The 21,930-nt window shown below is 45.0% G+C and overlaps 1 protein-coding gene across 1 annotated transcript in view; it reads right to left on the bottom strand.

The window, feature by feature from the left end:
• The window catches only part of RNF44 (ring finger protein 44), an 84,791-nt gene extending 73,651 nt beyond the window's left edge, over positions 1 to 11,140 (bottom strand). Inside the window, exon 1 of the mRNA XM_072989963.2 lies at positions 11,007 to 11,140. The gene's annotated coding sequence lies outside the window, so the exon portion shown is untranslated. The remainder of the gene's footprint in view (positions 1 to 11,006) is intronic.
• Positions 11,141 to 21,930: the final 10,790 nt, after the last annotated feature.

Raw genomic sequence — 21,930 nt, 5'->3', positions numbered from 1 at the left:
AGGCCAGGGAAGCCTCATCTTTGCTGGCCTTCCACAAGCAGATAAAGACTTTTCTCTTCAAGCAAGCTTTCCCTTAGTGATTGGCTGCCCCAGTGGGCTTTTTAAATGGATTGTTGTGCCTTACTGCTTTGAACATGTTTTGGTATTGCTTTTGTTTATCATTTCTTAAGAGTAGTATTTGTTTGATCCTTTCTTAGTATTTGTATACTTATATTTTTAGTTTTAAAATATTGTGTTTTATGATGCAAGCCACCTTGGGTCCTTTTAAAGGAAAAGGGCATGGGTGGGAGGGAAGGAAGGACGGACAGATGGACGGATGGATGGATGGATAGTACTCCATGTCGAGGCTAAAAACCAAAACTGGGTTTGGGACTGGGGAATTGACTATAACCCCCAAACACTTGGGTGTTGTTTGGAAAAATGTAACTCTTCCAAGCTATGCTACAGATGTTCATGATGCCTAGCTTGCCCCTCCCCTAATCTAGACAAGTGGCAAAATAGTGGTCAAGGCTTTTTCAGTACTAGCACCCTACTGAATTAAATACATTCTTCAGAGAGTTTTGCAAGGCAAAAATATTCATGTCTTTTAAAGCAGTGGTTCTTAACCTTGAGTTACTCAGGTGTTTTTGAACTGCAACTCCCAGAAACCCCAGCCAGCACAGCTGGTGGTGAAGGCTTCTGGGAGTTGCAGTCCAAAAACACCTGAGTAACCCAAGGTTAAGAACCACTGTTTTAAAGTTTAACATAATCTAATTCTCCAAGGGTTTTAACTGAGTTGCAAACTTTGCTGCTTCTCTTATTTCCTGCTTTTGTTTTTATCATTATACACTGTAACTTGCCTTGGTTTGTTGTTTTTTTAAAACAGCAACATGGTGTAAGTCAAGCGATTGATAAGTATTGTAACAAATTCTGTTTTAAAAATTCAGTAGGGAGATATACATTGTATACTATTACTGAAACTAGGGCTGAATGTTTGGGCTTACACCTGGAAAAGGTTTCAAAGGTTTCAGCTTCCAATGTATGAACCAGATCATACATTGGGGTTCAGAACCTGTAACTCAGGGGCCCACGTGTGGCCCCCAAAAGCCTGAAATGCAGTCCTGCAAAAGTTCTACACATCAGTCAAGGATCCCACCTACTTTCCCTGTGGAAAAAAAATAGTGTAGTCTTGACATATACGAAAGGCAAAGGGATCAAACTGCCATCTGGAAGCTGACCTGACAAGTATACCATTCAAAAGGGAAAATTTAATTACAGAGGGTTGAGCCCACCCGGCACAGACGGCAGTGAGAGGTGGACTTGGGAGGCTCAGGGTGGATTTCATTTCAATCAAATTGATTTAAATCACTACTTAGAAAGACTCAATGTGACCATGTGATTTCTTCCCCCCACCCCAAAAACAATTCTTCCTTGCTGTCGCCTTCATGCACATTTTCCACAATGTCCTCACACGTTGACTCTGGCTCCATAATCATCTATTCACTGATACTTCCAGTATTTGAAACTGATCACTGGGAAAAGGAGAATGTGGGGGGAAATATCATTAAAAATACCCATTAAGTTGTAGCAAAGTAAGAGTACAGTTGTGGAAGGGGGATTAATGTGATTAAACCCATTCTGTTTCCTGCCACAGTGTGCACTTTTAGAGAAAGAGGTAAGGGCTCAACTTTTTATACACAAAGTTGCAGAGTGACAATAACTAGGACTGCCCCTATAAAAGAATCAGCATCACTCAACTGAAGTACAAAAAGCTGCTCTGGAAATTTAGAATTTCCAGCCTGTCAATAGAGAGAAAAAAACATTTCCATGTCAAAGGGGAAGCTCCATCAGAGCTGGAAAACAGGGCTGATCAGGTTTCTTGATTTAAATTTTCATATACTGCTGTTAACAAATATGGATCTCTGGCAATACAAACCCAGTTTGAAAACTGCAACATTTTTTGATGATAACTGAGCAGTCTGCCCACCTAAACACCTGTGGAGAGGAAAAGATCAACTTACATCATTACAGAGAAGTCTGTGGACCCACATAACTTCAGGGCCAATCCAACAAAGAAGAGCTGAACTCTAGTTACAAAATATTCAAGATTTGCATGAAAATATTTGTTAGGACCGAAGTTCTTATCAGCTCTGGTCAGCACAGCCAAAGGTGAAAGATAATGGAAGGGGCAATTCACTAACACACAGTCTCCCTGATTCAAATATAGCCAGCCTTCACGTGCACTACAATGAGCTCCATGGTGCAGTGGTTAAAAGGTAGTGCTGCAGTCAACTCACTGCTCATAACCTGAGTTTGATCCCAATGGGTTCAGGTAGCCAGCTCAAGGTTGAATCAGGAGTCCATCCTTCAGAGGTGAGTAAAATGAGTACCCAGCTTGCTGGGAGGGGCAAGTTGTTTACATAATTATGTTGCAAACTGCCCAGAGCATGCTCTTAGCATTATGGGGTGGTACAAAAGTCAAAAACATCATCATCAACAACAGCAACACCACATAGGACCGAACAAAAGCCCTGTGACAAACTATCTGCTAGATATACTGCCTAGAATCTTACAGACAATTTACACTTGCACAAAGGAAATCACGTAAGTCTTGGCAACACATTTTTACTTACTAAGGAGACAATAATCGCATTCCTGTCTGAGCACCCAACTGTGTGACTGGCCACACACCTAGGAATTAGAGATGGGCACAAACCTTGGTTGGGAGGCTTGTGCAGGTTCATAGAGGAGGCACCACAAGTGCTGCATGTTCCCTTCCCCCACCTTCTCGGCTGGATCCCCCACTCACCAGCTGGTGCATACTCCTCTCCTCCTCCTCTTCGGCTTCCCTGCCCACCTCTTTGGCTGATTGCCCACTCAGACAAGGAAGCAGGACAGGCAAATCTGTGCTCCTACCAGGGACTGGTCAAACAGCCGAAGAGGAGGAAGAGAGGAGCACGCTCCAACTGGTGAGTGGGTCATTGGCTGGGGAGGCAGTAGAAGGGAATGTGTGACAACTGTTGTGCCATGCATATGAACGTGCACAAACCTCTGAACCCAAGTTCGTGCCCATCTCTACTAGGAATGCAACCAGCACTGTTGAAAAGTCATGCCTTTCAACTTACATTCCACTTATCATAAAGGGAACCCACCCCCAACATGTTTTTTTGGGTCAAAATGCTCCTCCGTTACAACCATCACACCTTCATAGAAGTGACGGCAATGTGGAATTCAGAGGGCAATTATAATGTCCATGTGCTCACAAATTGTTAGGAAACCTAGAAAAGGAAGGTCAACACTGCAGAATGTGTTCCATTCTGGGGGTAAAGCGTCAATGAAGCAGGTATTGTGCTACTAGCACTAGGGCAGGAAGGGGTGGGAAGAGAGAAATTTAAGGGGCAGTTAGCTTTCCTCACAGTTCAGCAGTTTTGATCTTAACCATAAGTGAGAGAAGTCAAAAATGACGGCTTCACTGCGGCCATGCAAATAGCATCACAGTCAGAGCTAGTCCCATAGAGTGGGTGCACATCCAGTACAGGATGTAATGTTATGCATGCTGTGCTGGTGCACGCAGACTGCAGGAGAAGAATGCAAAATGAAGGCGCACCTGTCTGCCACTTCAAAGCTGACATCGAGACATGCCCTAGGAAAACAGAGAATGCATCCGCACATGTCATCTTTGTAATGTAGTGGGTCTTGCACAAGGCCGATAGGCAGTGAAAGTCGGTCTCTCCATGTGAGCTTTGTAACACATGCGCTATACTCAATTTGGATCACTCGGATTGAAAGAGCGATGGCTTCTACTATAACTGCCATGACTGCTAGGCACATCTCTACTGCCTACTTAGGGGATGGAGGGAAGAGACGTTCATTCTGTCCATTTTTTTATATTTGAACTTCTCAAATCAACTGTCAAACCTGAAATGCACTTGCATGACAAAACATGCAGCTTCCCAGATTCTTCCAATGCAATTCTCAGAGTAAAAACATTACTATACAAATGCATACATGAGGGGAAAATGTATCCCAAAGAAGTGCATATTATGCATTTATATAAGAGGAACCTGCTTGCAAAAATTGTATATATTAGGAAAATGCATATTCCTAATTGTATATATTGTATATACAGTATTAGGAAATGCACACAGGGAAACAGGTATGAAAATATGGAGGACTGTCTATGCAGGCTTTTACAGAATTATGGGATTGGACTGGCATACGCTATGGTACAGGGCAATGTAGATTTAACAAGTTAATTCATCCTCAGTTAAGGAAGAGGGTTGTTACTCTCAGGCACCCTCTGTCAGAAAGCCCAATAAAGGAGAATGTCAACCACTGTCCTCCAAATTACCTGGCCTTCTACTCTATTTGCCCTGGCCAGCACAGCCCATGGTGAGGACTGTGGGGATGGTAATCCAAAAAGACCTGGAGAGCCACAGTTGCCCTGCCCTGCTATGAAGCTTCCACAGTCCTTCCCACTCCATCTTCTTTTCTTGTGCGAATGGGCAACAGAAAGGAGAATTATTGGTATTTCTGTGGACACGAAGGCTGGGATCCTCTACCTACCTACAAATTCTCCCCACTGAACTCACTTAGGCTTACCTCACGTTCAGTATAAATGTAAAATGACTTGCTGACTTAAACCAGGCTGAAACAAACAGCTCTCCATTCAGACACGGGCACCCCTCGGCTACCTCAGTGTCATGAACCACTATCACTCAATTCATCCCAGATTTTTTGAGGACAAGACTCTGTACGTTTCTTCGACAAGGCCATCCTTATGAAATCCCACATTTTCAGAAAACAGTCTGAGCATGTGCCTATGTGCAAACCCTCCACCACAAGAGACAAGACCCAAGAATCTGCTGGTGGCTGAAAGAACAGAGACTTTACTGCAGCATAGAAGTGTTGTGGGCTTAGCATATGCATGAAATTGGGGGGGGGGGGGAGAGGAGAGAGAAAGAGAAAGAAAGAGTGTTTTTTTACCCCCCTCTAAAGTCAAAACTTAAAACCAACCTTTCTCTTTTCAGAGGTAAGCCACCTTGAAAACAAGCACCCAAAGGTGACAGTCAAAAGCTCAGCAGGAAGTTCTCAGCATTATTCATATTTTTTAGATTCTGCTATGAAGCCAGGCTGATTTTCATTGCAGTGTGCATAATTACCGATACCGCACTACAAAGACATCAGTAACTCGAATCATCACCCTTTGAGTACAGCTGGCAAGGTGGAAGATTGCAGCTGCGTTCCACTGTTTGCTTGACTGGCAGAGGGGAAGATGACAAAGAGGGCAGCAAAATGCTGGTTAATCACAGCCCTATTACAGTGGTGGCAGGAAGCCTATCCAAAATACAAGGCCTATAGGTGCTTCTGTTCTAACCTATAAGGTCCCCATCATGTCCCCATCAACACAGAAACATCAATCATTCACTACTGGTCAGTTCTTGCTGGGATGAGACAGTCTAAGCAAATCTAAGTCAACGGCAAAATATTTCCCCCATATTAAACTGTGCTGCTTATTTAATTTATATTACATGTATATTTCACTTTTGTGCTGAAAGTGGTACATGTGGCACCCCTCCTCCCCACTTTATCTTCACAGCAACAACCCTGTGAAGTAGGTCAGCCACAGAGAAATACTGGCCTGAGGCCACCCAGGAAGATCACAGTCACTGTACTGTTATAACTTGGCAAAAACAAAACTAGCTTCCAGTGGCAGAGGTGTATCTGTCCCCATAAGATCTGTTTGCAATGAAGTCCTCTATATGCTCTCTTTTCTAGCCCCTTTGAAACTAATCTATAGTTTAACTATAGATTAAAGCCAAATTAAATACTGCTAGCCTGTATATATTACTACTGCTGCTTTCTTTGCAAAAATTAGATACTGCTTCCTTCCCAAAGGTCTGGACATTGTTAAAAATGTATAGAAGAATATCCATTTTTCTGTACATTTTGATCATACATAACCATTAAAACAAGTATCAAACCTAGGGAAGGAGCAAATATATTTTTCTCCTCAGCAGTATCAGCAGCTGATACCAAGTTCAAGTTTGGATTTGGCAAGGCTACTGCTCTTTGCAAAAGGCCCCAGCTGCTAAAGATTTGTGTGGTGCAGATTCCCCTGCAACGCTGACAGAAACCTCCTGGTCCACTGACTTGTGGATGTGCCTCTCTGGTAGGGGAGGGGCCTTTCTATCTCATCCTAATCCCCATTTAGCAATCTGTCTGAGGGGGTTTATATACTTGCCCTGTGATTGTTTTTTTTAAAAAAACAAAACAAAACTGCTACTCTACATTTCTTTCCAGAGCAATAAGCTAGCAAACATCAAACAACAAAACCACTTAAAACTCAGCACAACAACATGGGCCTCAGGCAACAAGAGCACCAGAACAAGGCAGCCGTACAGTCCACAAGACTGAGGCATTTAATTTTCCCCAAATCTTCCTAATGAAGCTGCGTTTTCTGACAGGACAGAGGGAGAACAAAGTAGAGGCCAGATGTGTAAGTCCCAGACCAGGTTGCCTCAGCTGGAGAGGCCCTACCTTTCATAGCCCATCACTCGAAAGAGGGTGGCACTTTTGCACTGGGTCAGATACATCGTGGGAGAAGTGGTTCATCATTCTGGTCTCACTTTGTAAATAAAATAAAATAAAGAGTTTTATTCTTACCCCTTGTATTTAAGGGTTCACCTTCCTACAATTTGGATCTATTCCACTTTATGTACGTACCTGTGTGACAAAATAGGCCCATGGACGGTGGTCCAACAAATAAGCTGTTAGGTAGCAATCCTGGACATGCTTTTGAGGGAATTTCCCCCAGCATATCTATTTCCAGCATGGATCTCTACGTCACTGCACAGCCACTGTTTGTTGGCTACTACCACTGCTAAGGAAATGGTCATTTTTTGCATTCCAGTTCCTTCTGACTCCACTAATTACAAGCCCCCCCCCCATAACCGCACAGGTATTTCATGATCTGTTAACTGAGGCACTGCTCTGTACATCTTATGAAGTGAGTCTTTCAATACATGAAAGCTTGTGCCCTTTTTTCTTTGGGAAGAAACCCCAGTTAGCTGGCAGCACAGCTCAGTAAGTTGGAACCTGGTTACAGAACCAGAGGTCAGAACCTGATTCCCCATCCTGTGTAGCCTTGGTAAAGCCACGCAATTCCAGATCATCCCTAGAAGGCAACATATTGGCAAACAACTTCTGAGTACTCTGTACCTAGAAAACTTCAGACAAGATGACCATAAATTGGAACTGACTTGATGACACACTAATATTACTATTATTACCTCTGAGTCCCTGGAAACACAAGAGCTTATTTCTTTCTGTGTGGACATATAGTAGATGACACTGTCAAGTATCTAAGATGACACAAAACTGTTTCTTAAAATTGCTGCACCAAATGTAACATGGCAACTTCTCTGGCATTTCTTGTAACTATGGCACAACCTGAATGCTGCCAAATGACGCATAACCAAAGATAAGGAGACCCTTCATACTGTCACATGAGGAATTTCAGCCAGCACAGATCTCAGTGTTTTCAAAGTGCATTCAACTTGTCATCCAGTACTTACTGCATATTCAACAGCTATTGTCATTCATCTTTTCATTTGTTTGAACATTTGTGATATACCCTCCAATGTCACCTCTGTGTGATGTTTTGCAAAGCATGAGGAAGACCACTCTAAGAACACACTGGCATTCCAGGAGCAGGGGTTGGGGGGTTGGGCCATGGACAGAAAAAAAAAACTTATTCTGAAAAGCACAACAAAGAGATTTTGGAACTGTTATTAGAACAGGCAACTTCATGTTGACTTCTTCCTGAAAATCCTTTCATTTTCCATTCCCAGAGAAAGATGATTGTTTTTTAACCACAAAGACCACAGAAGAGCAGCAAAAACAAAAGTCATTTTTTTAGCCCACTGTATTTTTTAATAAGTTGATTTTATTTAGTCTTCAATATGGCATAAAAATTGTTCCTTGTGGCAAAATTCTGCCACCAGAATAACCAACTCTTTCCAGAAAGAAAAAGTCACGGTTGTGACACTTTGAAGTCTAACTATTGTGCATCACCAACAGATGATTAACATTATCTAATAACTTCCCTGTTGTCCAGATGCTGTATAGCAATACTTCAGAAATTCAGTATATCTGTTTTAGCAATGCTTTGGTCATCTTAAATGTATTATCACTGCTTGTATCCATTTCACTGAATTCCCACCATCAGAAATCACGTACACTGTAGCTAGAATTCTATGGTATTTTACTTTGAGTAAGTGAAGTCACGTAGGTTACGGGAGCAAACTGTAGGTAACTGATGAGGTTCTGGTTGCCTGCCAGGTATACAGGTGTGCATATGACATAGCATATGACCAGTGCCCTTTTATATTATCTGAAATTCACCACTGTGATTTATGTGATTTCATGTACTGTACTCTAAAGGAAAATTGCAATAGGATTTTGGCCTGTGTATATAAACTTGTGACCTAAATACTGTATTCCTTTTGTCTGAGGAAGCAGATTCTAATCTAAGCAGCTCATACTGTACTTATATCGTTCTGTACAATCTTGAACAGGCCACAACAGTTTTGTTCCTGCTTTGCTTTGGTTCTACAAACAATGTAACGGCACCTTGAAATCTAACAAGCACTCTCCCTGCTCTATGTGTATAAATATCTACCTAGGAAAATAGGCCAAAGGGCACCAAGGAGAAGAATTTCATGAAAGTCATCTGGATACAACATTACTGCTGAGACCCAACAAGTCCAACACCAGTATAGCCATGGTGACCTCCACCCTCAGGTCGGAAAGGAACAAGAAGACAACATACACTTTGTGCTTTGGGAAAAAGTGAATGTGCAATCCCCAAAAGCATATGCTAAATGAAACCTGCTAGCCTTTAATTTTGAGGTGGGGGGTTGAGAGGAGCAGGCTCTTCAGGGTCTAGAGATGAAGTGCTAAGTGTGTTGGACTGAACCTTGGAAGAGACAAGAACAAATGTACACGGAGCCCTCAAAATGGGTGATGTTGGGCCAGTCACTTTCAGTGACCTTGGCCTACCTCACAAGACTCTTGTGAGGACAAGCACAGAGGTGGGGAACCACATACCCCTTGTGCTCACTGGAGGAAGGCTGGGGTACAAATGTAGTAGGTAAACCAATAAAGGGAAGATGTTTGGGTACAGGCTTCTTCCTCTTCTAATATACCTCAGCTATTTGCTACTATTTCCCTGTGCCTGGGCTTCTACAGGGAATAAAACCAGCTCAGGTGCTTACAGGGAAGCAAGCTCTGCCAAAGCCTCTGAGGCTGCTCATGTTGGTGTGAATATGTGTTTGTGTGTTTGTTTGTTTTGGATTTTTTTAAAGCTTTATGCCTCCTCTTTTTTGTGGAGAAGCAAACCAGGGAGCCCAGCCAATGTCACTAATCCTTCAAGCCCTTGCTGACCTGAAAGCACAGCTTCCCCCCCCCCCCCGCAAAAAAAATTAGTCACTCATTGCCCCCAAACCAACCTCAACTGCAAATCGCATCAGGCAAGAGAGCTTCCATAATGTGAGTGTCCACATTAAGGGGAGAAGAACTGCGTTTAGGTGCTGCAGCTCTCCAGAAAAGCTCTGAAGCATTTGCTGTTTTGCCAGTTTCCAAACTGAGTTCCCCCTACAAGGCAGAAGAGGCAAAAAGCCAAGCATTTCTCACATTCCAGGAGAGGTTTATTGCCCCAGTTAATTACTGTCAAATCTAGAGAAAAGCACCAACACGCGCACAAGACTGACCTCTGAAATCACTCCAGCACCCACCACAACAGCCTATATCAACACAGTCATTCTGGCCTCTAGCGGATCCTACCCCTGCAGTGTTTTACGCGCACTCACATAATACTGGCGTGCAAGAACTTCACTGGCACGCATCCACCATCCGCTGCCCAAGCAGAGAAGTTCACACTCGTTCCTTGAAATAACCCTCCCCCCCCTCAAACGATCCTACTGCAATATGCTATTTCAGCAGAGGCCGCCTAGGGCCAAGCAAGGCAACGCGTGTTAAAAGCTGGGCATTTTCACACACACTGGCGGCCTGAGCCACGCCCAGCACAAGGCGACCCCTCACACACACACACCGCCGCCGCCGCCGCCGCCCACCACGCGCCGATCGTGCTCGTCGCTAGTGGGTCGCGGGTGGATAAAACACGACCGCTCACCAGTCCTTCCACGACCCGCGGCAGGCCAACCCGGTTCCCGTGAGCTACCTCCCGGCCGCCCGAAAACAAAGGCACGTCCTCCTCATCGCTCCGGGCCTCCAGGCAACTTCCTCTGGCCCTACGAACCCCACGGATCTTCCCACCCGGGCAGCCGCGCGGATCCTGCCCGCCTTTCCCCGGCAGGCGTTGCACGCCCCCCCCCCCCGCCTCTCTCTTCTCCGGATGAAGCAGCGGATTCCCGAAGCCAAGCCTAACCCCCCCCCCGCGGCGCGCTTCCCCCCCCCCCCAATCTGAAGCCCTCCACCTAAGGGCACGTTCGGGAACCGGGGCGGGGAGGAAAGATGCGACGGGCCCGCTCACCCTCCGGTCCCGAGAAGCCCCGGGCCCTCCCCTCCGGACAAAAGAGCCCGGCCCACCTCCCTTCCCCGCCGGGCAGCCCCTTCGCCGTCGCCGCTGCAGAAAGCAGAAGGGCCGCCGGCAGAAAGCAGCGGGAACGCCCTCGACCCCCCCCGCCCCCTCCCCCGGAGCAAGCCTGGCGCAGCCCCCGGCTGTTCCCGCCATCCCTCCAGGCAACAGCCGCTCCTCAAGCCCCGACGGCCCCGGGATGGTCCCTGAGAGAGGGCAGCGCCGGGCTCCCGATCCCGCCCCGGCCGGCAACGCGCCTCTCCGTTCCCACCCCGGTGCAAAGGCTCCTAGGGCGCCCCGGGCTTCCCCCTCCCCCCCCCAGACGGAAGGTGGAGGCGGGGTGGTTCTCACAAGAAGCCTCGTCCCCTTCTCTCCAGCCAGCCAGCCACCTGCAGGTGCAAAAGGAGCGTCCCGACGACCGCCTTACCTGACACCCGTCTCCCACCACTCCCCCGACCCAGCCACTTCGCATGGCAAGGCACTGCGGGCCCCGCACGGGCTCCCTTCTCCGTCGGAGGTCCCGGTTTGGGCCCGTCGCCTCGGTTCCGCCTCCTCTCCGCCACCACGGCTCTTGTCTCCCAGTTCGGTTTTTGCGACTCCCCTCCTCCCCCCCCCAGCTAACTGCCTAATGGAACCGGCCGCTGCGCTCGGCTCTTGGAAGAGCGGCCGCGGCAGCGTTGGCCTCCCCTGTTGAGGAAATGGGCCGGTCCGCAGCAGGCTCCATCTGCACGGAGAACGGAGAGAACAACTCGGGCAGAAGACCGTATTGCTCCTAAGGGTTTGGTCCTCTGAGTCCCCGAGAGGGAGTTCCACACCAGCTCCCGTAATGCACCAAAAGCACGCGGCCGCCGAACTCGAAACGGAGGGCCTTCAGAGTGCTTGATGAGGGGAACGCCTCCCCGCCCGACCAGACATTGATGGGTCTAAACGAGGCGGTGAAGAGGGAACAAAGCACCCCTCTTCGTACTTCTGTGGCATTCATTAAGCCACCAGTCCGAGAGGGAAGTACGGGTCTCAGATCAACGTCGCTTGCAGTGTGCAAAAGGTAGCCGGGCTGAGCCTGGGTCAGCACGTAAAGCAAGCACGAAACAAAAGTCAGAGATACAAACAGGACTCTGGTGACACCTTAACGACGATCCGATCTCCTTTAGGCGGGTTGCAGCGATCCACGTCCTCAGACCCAGATCCAGTCTCGGACAAGGGCACCGCGAAAGCTCCCACCGGGGCTTTTTGTTTCTCAGGACTCTTGTCGCTCTTATCCTACACCCCCCCCCTCGAGGGGAGCCTCCCGGGGTCCCTGCCCTGCTTTCCACACCAGTGCTAAGAGCAACCATTTGTCGAATGAAGTTTCCCCACAGCAGGGAGACAGATGCAAGTGGGGGGGGGAATATATGGCCAGCTTGCTGTTCAAACAGCAAAAGGCACCAAAACCCTCTCAGGAAAAGAAGTTGGCCATCTGATGCCCCTGAGAGGTTCCAGAAGCCCAGACACATTCAGGACGATTCAGTAAAGCTGCAGTGAAGAAAAGACCACTCTCCACATGTTGTAGAACTGCAATTCCCATCATGCTTCACTATAGCGGGTGTATATCTTTGAAGATTCTCAGTCTGGAAGTTGAATCACACAACTGGACGTCTTTCTTATTAGGCTGAAACATTTCGCTCCTCATCCGAATAGCTTCTTCAGTCTGAGGAGAGTTGGTAGGGGATCCCTGATATATCCTCCAGATAGGTTTCACTTCTCCCTAGTTTGAATTGGCTCTAGATGAGGCTGATAGTGATCTGCAAGACTATATGCTCCCTGGGACTTACTCTGGGAGCCCCCCCCCGCCGCTTCGTTGGCCATGATTGCAGGAATGCAGGCCCTCTGCCCCCGTTCCCGAATTGCAATTGTTTTTTTTTCCTTGTTATGAATGAATGAATGTAGCAAAATTCTGTAGTTTTTGCACCACTGAGGAAAAAGTTTAAAAAGGTACGGGGGGGGGAGAGGAACTTAAAAGTGTATAAAATGTGTTGTATTGCTGTAACTAGGAGCATTAAGGTTTGCCATTCTAGCGTGGACATGGAATTATATATGTCTGGCGTGTTTTTTAAAATAAATTTTATTTCTTCTTAGGTCCTCAAATTTGTCAGTGCTTAGGTCTTCGCATGCTGGCCTTATGGAGATGGAATGCTGTTGCCTTTCTGGGTATGAGATAAGCCAGAGATGTGTGTAGCCCTCCAGATGTTGTCAAGCAATGGTTCCCAGTATAGACACTGGTAAGGAATGATGGGCCTTGCAGCTCAGTGATTCTGTGAAAAGTAGAGGTTATACCTCCCAATGGATTCAATAGGAGAGAGGAAACTGAGTGTTCAAGTACGCTATATATTGTACCGTATTATGTTTTATGTTAAGAACTATTCACTTTTTGCTTAGCGTGGCAAATTGAGGCCACCTGTGTAAGAAGTATTATCATATGAATGCATTTCACCCCATCCTCCTCCTGCAGCAATTTCCGAAGCTTGTTTATTGTGAAGCTGGAAACCCATGTGTTCTCGAACAAGAAGAAAAGATACAGCTGCAGCTGACTTAAAAGAATGTGGCTCTCGCCAAAGAGACTGGATCGCCAAGAAGTGTGCTATCTGCTGCCACCATGTGTTGGCGAGGTTACATTGCAACTCAGTTTTCCTTCGTCAGGCGCCGGAAGCATTGAACACCAACGTGGGTCCTGGGGAAATTTCTAAAAGGCTCGATCAGGGCTTAGCTTGGAAGTTACTTTCGAAACAAATTAACATAGTTAGGCTGAAGCCTTAGTACTGCCGGTTGAAGATAGCTTCAGTGCATCATTGGTTTCATTCTTCTTCAAAGTAACTTTGCAAGCTCTGCATCAGAGCCTTGTTGGCATAGATTTGGTGAAGGGGATCAGTGTGTCTCCTCATATCAGACAGCTTGTATGACAATGTAGAAGCAGCGTAAGAAAACAATAAGGCAAGACTATGGACCCTGAATTGGGTAAAGTAATTACAAATCCTTAACAGGACTGGTATAATGTCTGATTCAGTCCTATTCCTGGGAAGAAGCCAACTCTGAAATCGGGAAATACTGTACATATAGATTTGTGCTACTAGTCTTTCAATCTTTCATACTGCTGAAAACAAAAGTTCAGTGAGATTTACAGCTCATGCCCACTGAGCATTTGCTCCACTTTCCTTGCACCCGTAATACTATCCCAGTGATCACGCAACACAGGCCGTAGCGAGTGCCAATGGAGTCAAAATGGGGCAAACTTTCTGGGGACTTTAACAGTCCCATGTGATGGCGGTGGATTTTTATTTTGCTTTGCTCTAGTGCAAGATCAGCTCCTGTGGACTCTAGGACTCTGTTCCTCCGTACTCATTTGCACACTTTGCAGAGGGGGTGTTTATTTGACAACATGTCCTCAAGTATGTTCTGCTGGTCAGTCTCCATCCCTCCATACAGGCAAAACTATAGAAAGGGGCCGGGGGGGGGAGAGAGAGAGAGAGCGAGAGCACAGAGAAGATAGGACAAATTGGGAGGGCAATCAGTATGAGAGATGTGAATATGTAGTTCTGGAGGTATGTGGACAGGCGGTATTAGGATGACCCATTACATCCAGAAACATACACTCTCCCCATGTTTGTACACAAGTATGGGATAATCCCCTTCATAGATTGTTGCCTTGTCGTGGCAAAGGGGCTTGAGTAATTCAGAGAAGCTATGGGCTATGCCGTGCAAGGACACCCAAGACAGACAGGTCATAGTGGAGAGTTCTGATGAAACGCGATCCATCTGGACCAGGAACTGGCAAGCCACTCCAGTATCTTTGCCAAGAAGACTTCATGGACAGAAATAAAAGGCTAAAAGATATGATGCTGGAAGATGGGCCCCTCGGGTTGGAAGGCATCCAACATGCTACTGAGGAAGAGTGGAGGACAAGTAAAAGTAGCTCCAGAGCTAATGAAGTGGTTGGGCCAAAGCCGAAAGGATGCTTAGCTGCAGACATGCCTGGAAGTGAAAGGAAAGCCCGATGCTGCAAAGAAAAATACTGCAAAGGAACCTGGAATGTAAGATCTATGAACCTTGGGAAGCTGGATGTGGTCAAACAGGAGATGGCAAGAATAAACATTGGCATCCTGGGCATCAGTGAACTAAAATGGATGGGAATGGGCGAATTCAATTCAGATGATTATCATATCTACTATTGTGGGCAAGAATCCCACAGAAGAAATGAAGCAGCTATCATAGTCAACAAAAGCTGTACTGGGATACAATCTCAAAAATGATAGAATTATTTCAATATGAATCCAAGGCAGACCTTCCAACATCACAGTCATCCAAGTTTATGCACGAATCACTAACGCTGAAGAGGCTGAAATTGACCACTGACACCAAAGAAAGATGTTCTTGTCATTATAGGGTACTGGAATGCTAAAATAGGGAGTCAAGAGATCAAAGGAACAACAGGTAAATTTGGCCTTGGAATTATACCAGAAAGATCTGGATGTCCTGGACAATCCACATAGTGTGGTTGCTGACCTTGAGCCAGACATCCTGGAGAGCAAAGTCAAGTGGGCCTTAGAAAGCATGGCTAACAACAAGTCCAGTGGAGGTGATGGCATTCCAGTGGAACTATTTAAAATCTTAAAAGATGACTCTGTTAAGGTGCTACACTCAATATGCCAGCATGTTTGGAAAACTCAGCAGTCGCCAGAGGATTGGAAAAGATCAGTGTGGCGTTTGCTCTCGTGCCCCCTTTCTTGACCGTCAAGACTCAGAGCACACGAAGGCAAACAATCCCCTTTTTTACACTGCTGCCACCAGGTGATCACTAAATCACCATTACTTCTGGAAGATAAAGATTCAGGCCCAGACTCAGTCTTTTAAATAGAACTTTTGTTTATTGATTACAGAAATTGATATTGATTCATGAATATCTTCTTTAAGTAAATTTATTATTAACAACAACCTTCTATTTGACAGTACATTCCTAACTCTAATCACACCTCAGAATTCCCCAAACTCTACACTCTAACTACTTCTCTCTCACACACTCCAACTCCCTCTGACTCTTACTGACTGACCCTCTCTTAGGCTCCGCCTCTTATCACATCTCTCTTGGCTCCACCTCTCAGCAACATGAATATGCATAAACAATTAACATACTAAAACATGAACCATTGACAAAATAAAGGGGAACGCTACAGACCTCCCCCTTAAATATGTTTGTTTGGGAGGAGAAACAAGGTTTTCCTTCTAAACAAACAGGCACACTTGCATTTAACTTTACTTACCATATAATACATTTAACATAACAATTACTATATCTTATACTTTAACATTTCACTGCTATTCAACAATATACTTTACCTTATTATTTACATTTAACATTGCCAGCCTTACAGAAATATCTTTACAATAAGGAAACCTTTACATAAATTTCAGTATTAGTCAACATTTAATTGAAATGAGTTTCCTGGAACATATGCCTTCAGGCTTAGATATGGAAGGACTGTTGAGAGTGCAACAACCTTTGCAACCTTAACAACTTTAAACCCCCCACCCCACCCCACACCCGGAGTTGACTAGGAAATCTTGCTGTTGTGGATCTCCTAAGAGCTGCTTGCTAGTGAAGCTTAGAAGGCTCATGGCAAGGCAAGGGAGCAGAACAGTGGGCTACGCTTGGGGTGAGGAAAGGGTCCCCAGGGCTACTTGAGAAACCCCTGAGTTCAAAATACACACACCTGAACTCCTGCCCCCGAAGCCAGGCCTATAGGTTTCCTGCTCTTGGACGTTGTGGGGATGGTGCTTCTCCACAGCACCGATACATGAAACAGGACTGCCCTGCAGATGTGCATCCTTTTGAATTTTGAAAAATCTGTCAGGGTACCAAGGACTTCAAGATACAACCAAACTGAGCCTGAATAATCCTGTAGCGAAGGGACTCGTGACTATCTAGGGAGCTGGCCTTGCTTTAGCTCTTGGACACACAGTCTGAGGGCATGGCCTTGCCCAGGAAAGCTCACCTTAAAATCCAGCAGTTAGTCTTTAAGGTGCTACAATGTCTTTCTTTCTTTCTTTCTTTCTTTCTTTCTTTCTTTCTTTCTTCCTTCCTTCCTTCCTTCCTTCCTTCCTTCCTTCCTTCCTTCCTTCCTTCCTTCCTTCCTTCCTTCCTTCCTTCCTTCCTTCCTTCCTTCCTTCCTTCCTTCCTTCCTTCCTTCCTTCCTTCCTTCCTTCCTTCCTTCCTTCCTTCCTTCCTTCCTTTCTTTCTTTCTTTCTTTCTTTCTTTCTTTGGCTAAACATATGGAGAAGATTGGTTAGATCTCTGCCTCACCTGCCCAAAATCTGGAAAGCAAAGTGGCATCATCTGCTGTGTGCTGCTTCAGGACTTCATGACTGCAGACCAGAGGGGTCCACTCCTCTGGGAGCCAGACTTCCTTTAGCTCTTGGATGCACAAGTTGTGCAACTTTCACAGTCTCTCTGCATGAACAGCTAACTTCCCTTCTCTACTCACCTAACAAAGGAAACAGAGCTGGGTGTGTGTTGTGTGCATACATGCACGGATGCACAACACACACACACAGAGGGAGAGAGAGAGACTCCATCAGTTTTCCAACTCTGAGCAGGTCTGTGAGCTGCTCTGAGGTGAAACAGACAGTTTAGCCAATAATTTTCTCACAGCTAGATTTGGTCTATGAGTGTGACTTTTAAAACATACCAATTTTTTTTTTTGAATAGGCATCCTTCAGTAATAGCTGTTGATGAAATAGGGATTGCACACGGGCCATTCAGAGGGTACACTTGCAAAAGGTTCTCAATGATCTGTGCTTAGGTAAATGAAGATTTTAATTGGACTAAGCAGGAGCTAGATCAAAATGGTCTGCTTCCATACAAAAAGTCCCGGGTTGCAACAGAAATGTGATCATCTGTCTTGCTTCCCTTTTGTTGAGTACATTCCCTTCTTCTCCTGCTGTACTTCTAGATAATAGTTCTGGTCCCACACTTACCTTCCTTTTCAAGCACGGCCCATGTGGACTGACCAATGGACATTTGCTCTAACCTCAAGAGATTTGCCCTTATTGGATGGTGAAGAATTCTGGAAGATGCAGTTCAAAAGTAATGAATTCTTCTAAGCTCAGACATCATCCTGCCTTCATGAAGTTATACTCATTATTCCATTTACACTCCCCCCCCATCACCAAAACCTCAGGAATCACAGCACCCCCATGCAGATGATATTTATGTTATGTGGGACACAGACATGGACATGAAAATGAAGACATGGTGGATATTTGGTAATGAGCTCTTTGAGAAACCAGGAGGAAAGTTGCTGCAACCCTGGTAGACTCCTTCTAGAATTGGCACATACAAAACAGCTGCCTAACATTCCAGAGAAATTATAGTATTAACAGGTGTTGGATACATAGTGTATCTTTGATACCCACACATACGTTGGTGACAAAACCCCGAGTGATAATGCAATAGCTGATTAAAGTCATTGACGAGTATGCTCAGCATTCTTGCCCCTGTTGCACAGAAGAGAGAGAGAGAGAGGAAAACGTACATACCTACCTCTCCATCCAGTTTGGGCTTCTGTGCCATTATGATAAAGAAAGGAACCATTGGCGAAGGGGCTACTGACAGTGGTGTGATGTTCATTGATACAGAGGGCCAGCCCTATCATTAGGCAGAGTGAGGTGGCTACTGCAGGCAGGAGATTTGGGGAGCCAGGAAGGAGCTGTGAATTGCTACTCATTACCTATTTTTTCACTGCCACAGATATAGAGGGACATTGTGCACCTGGCCTGGCAGCAGTGGGTGTCGTTGACTGCTTTACTTCAAGCAGCAAAATGTGTTTTTTTTTTTGGGGGGTGGGCTCTCTCCAGGCTCCACCCCCATTCCACAAAGGGAAAATCTTTAACAAGAAGCCTTCCAGCCTGAAGCTTGGCATTCCCCCCCACTTCTCTTCAGGAGCCTTGCATGGAGTGCCCCATTGTTGGCACTGTTAGGCTGGACCCCATTTTCTCACCTCCTGCATCTGCCAATGTATAGCCATTAATTGATCCTACTACTCCTGCATGAAGTCCAGTTTAATCCACATGACTGACCCGACCCCTATGATCTGATCGTCACACACTCTGGACACCTACAGGGAATGCATGTGAGTTTGTTAGGCCAGAGGTCTCCAACCCTGAGACAGACCTCCTGGGGGGCCCCCGCACGCACTCACTCCCGCACTGTTTGTGCATGCCTATGAGTGCATGCGCATCCAGACAAGTGCTGTGCTGCCGTTTGAGCATGCACATGAGTGCGCCCACACCCGCGCCCGTGTGAGCACCATGCCGCCATTTGCGCATGCACTGAAGCGTGGCGTGGTGCGAGCGTACAGGCTTGTTCATTTATGCGCGCAGGTGCGAGGGGTGCCCTGCCTTCCCCAGCCAGTCCACAGACTGAAAAAGGTTGGGGACCGCTGTGTTAAGCTACCTTTATGGTCTGTTTATGCATGCAAATGTGTCCAATCATTGTATGTGTCTCACAACCCATGTACACAGCAAATATACATCTACACTCACTGTGTAACTAACCCAGTTGCTATATTGGCTGTGCTGTTCAGACACATGAGAAGCAGCTGGCCCGTAAATAATCCAGCACACATTCCTGTGAGTATATTCCCCAGGTAAGGTTGAAGAGCACAGATGTCTGCCAGTATCAGTAACTATGCTCTGCATATAGAGTTGGGGAGGGGAGGAAGGGTGCCCAAAATCACCTTCAACCATTTAGTTTTAAAAGTTGTTTGGTATCTCTATTATTATTATTATTATTATTATTATTATTATTATTATTATTATTATTATTATTATTATTATTATTATTATTATTATTATTATTATTATTATTATTATTAATAATAATAATAATAATAATAATAATAATAATAATAATAATAATAATAATAATAATAATAATAATAATAATAATACAGTAATAATAATAATAATAATAATAATAATAATAATAATAATAATAATAATAATAATAATAATAATAATGTTTAAAATCTTATTAATCTTAGTAGAAGATTAATCTATTTTAGATTTTTTTTTGTTACTGATCTGAAAACTTCTAATCTACAGTAGCTTTTTTATTGTATGCTACCCTTTAAAGTTGAGGTGGAACTCAGAATGTTTTTTAAAATCCACGGTAAAATTTAACAAAACAGAGAGCATGTCATTAGGACAGTAACGCAAGTCAACTTTCCCCTGAAGCCACTCCCTCTGAGCTTTGTACCTGACAAAGGAAGCCTCTATCTCTTGATAAGCAAACACAAAACAAAGTAAGCTAATTAGGAAAGTAAAAGAACGTGTGCTTAGCCAATCAGATGTTTTTCAGTACTAGTTTCTAGTTCTAATACAGTGGTGCCTCGCTTAGTGATGTTAATCTGTGCAGAAAAAATCACTGCTAAGTGAAAACATTGCTAAGTGAAAATAAAAAGCCCATAGAAACGCATTAAAATGCGATTAATGCATTCCTATGGGCTAAAAACTCACCTTTAAGCAAAGATCCTCCATAGCGGCGCCATTTTCGGTGCCTCTAAAGCGAGGTATCCGTGTCTGAAAACAGTGGGCAGCCATTTTGTTTACCCAGCAGCCATTTTGAAACTGCCGATCAGCTGACCAAAAATGGGGGCTTTGCGATGATTGCTTCCCTGAGATCATCGCAAAGCGAATTTCCCCCATAGCAACCATCGCAAAGCGATCGCTTTTGCGATGGCGAAAAGTCCATCGCAAAGTGATTTTGTCGCTCTACGGAGTGATCGCTGTGTGAGGCACCACTGTACTGTATTGTGCTCGGTGTGAACAGAAGGAAATCAGATGAGACAGCATAGAGGCTGCTACATTTTGAAAGCAGCTTTCCTAGGAGTGCCATTTAGAGATGACTAAACAACAAGCAAACAACATGAATTTGACACAACTCCGGGAGGCAGTGGAAGATAGGAGGGCCTGGTGTGCTATGGTCCATGGAGTAACGAAGAGTCGGACATGACTAAAAGACGACGAAACAACAATAAAAACAACAAATAAGAACCCTCCCTGCTTGCTTGTGGCATGCCAGATCTGGACCAGGTTCGGTGCACACTTAACTCCCACATGCTTATGCTTACTTAGAAGTAACCCGTATTTCCCAGTATACATACTTTGCTTAGTTCTTGCGGTAGGCAGCACACTCTGCGGTAACCTTTGTTTCCTGCCACTTCTCTCTCTCTCTCTCTCTCCCACTTCCCCGGCCCCTTTTTCTAGGCCCCACCTCTTGTCTTCTCCATTCACTCCATTCTTTCTCAAGTCTATGTGGCCTCTTGTCATGTTTCTCTATCAGCCCATCAGAAAACTTTGTGCTCAGCTCCAGTCGCTCCCCGCCCCTCGCCCCGCACCCTCTGTTCTCTTCTTCATCAGTGCCACCCACGTCACCACCACCACAGAGCGTGCACAAGGGAGCAGCATGGCATGAGTCACAGGTGAGTCGACCTATGAGCCGATGCCTGAACCACATAAAGTTCTTCCTCTTATTCCTTCCTCTGCCCTTTAGTGAGAAAGCGAAATGTCAGTGAATCCAAATGATTGCTAAAGGTCTGCCAGTTTTTCTATTATCAAAAGCTTTTGCTAAGTCAAGAGCCCAAACTCATGTTGCTTAATGATCATTCGAAAAATAAAATAATTAATGAATGAGAGTGAACACATTAAACCTCATGTGCTATTTTAAAGCTTTGGGGGAAAAATTTGGATTGACCGTTTTGACTCAATTGAGTGAGATTACAGCAGGAGCAGAAAAACTGTCATCTTCCAGATGTTACTGGACTCCAGGGCCCATCTGCCCCAGGCAGCATATCCAGTGGTCAAAAATATGGGAGTTTACTGCAACATCACTGGAAGAGCCACAGATTCTCTATCTTGAGTTTCAGGAATGAATTAAACAATGTTATGCTGGACAGGCCCTCAGATGTTAGCAAGGAACCCATTTTGATAACCAAGTTTTAATTTTAAATTCCCACTCTATGACCGTAGAAGTAGAAAAAGGCTGTAGATGTAGAAAAGTTAAAATGGTTAACTCCAGCTGTTAGTCTAATTTTATTCAACCTTTTAATTCTTTGGCTTAATATATTTTATTCTTAGCTTATCTAAAAATGAATCAGGCTTTGTAAGCAGTTGTTTTTTTGTTTTTGTTTTTGCTTGTGATGAATCACTGTGTCTTCAGTTTCTCCATGTTGTTACTGAGGCTTGAAATTGTAGTAAAATCATGAAGTATCTTGCTTCTTATAATCTAAGTCAATTTTGTTTGGTTTGCCTTTGACGGACAG

Source organism: Pogona vitticeps, chromosome 2, assembly GCF_051106095.1.
Source record: "Pogona vitticeps strain Pit_001003342236 chromosome 2, PviZW2.1, whole genome shotgun sequence".
Taxonomy (NCBI): Eukaryota; Metazoa; Chordata; class Lepidosauria; order Squamata; family Agamidae; genus Pogona; species Pogona vitticeps.
The sequence above is the reverse complement of the archived record's forward strand: the minus strand, read 5'-3'. Positions and strand labels throughout refer to the sequence as shown.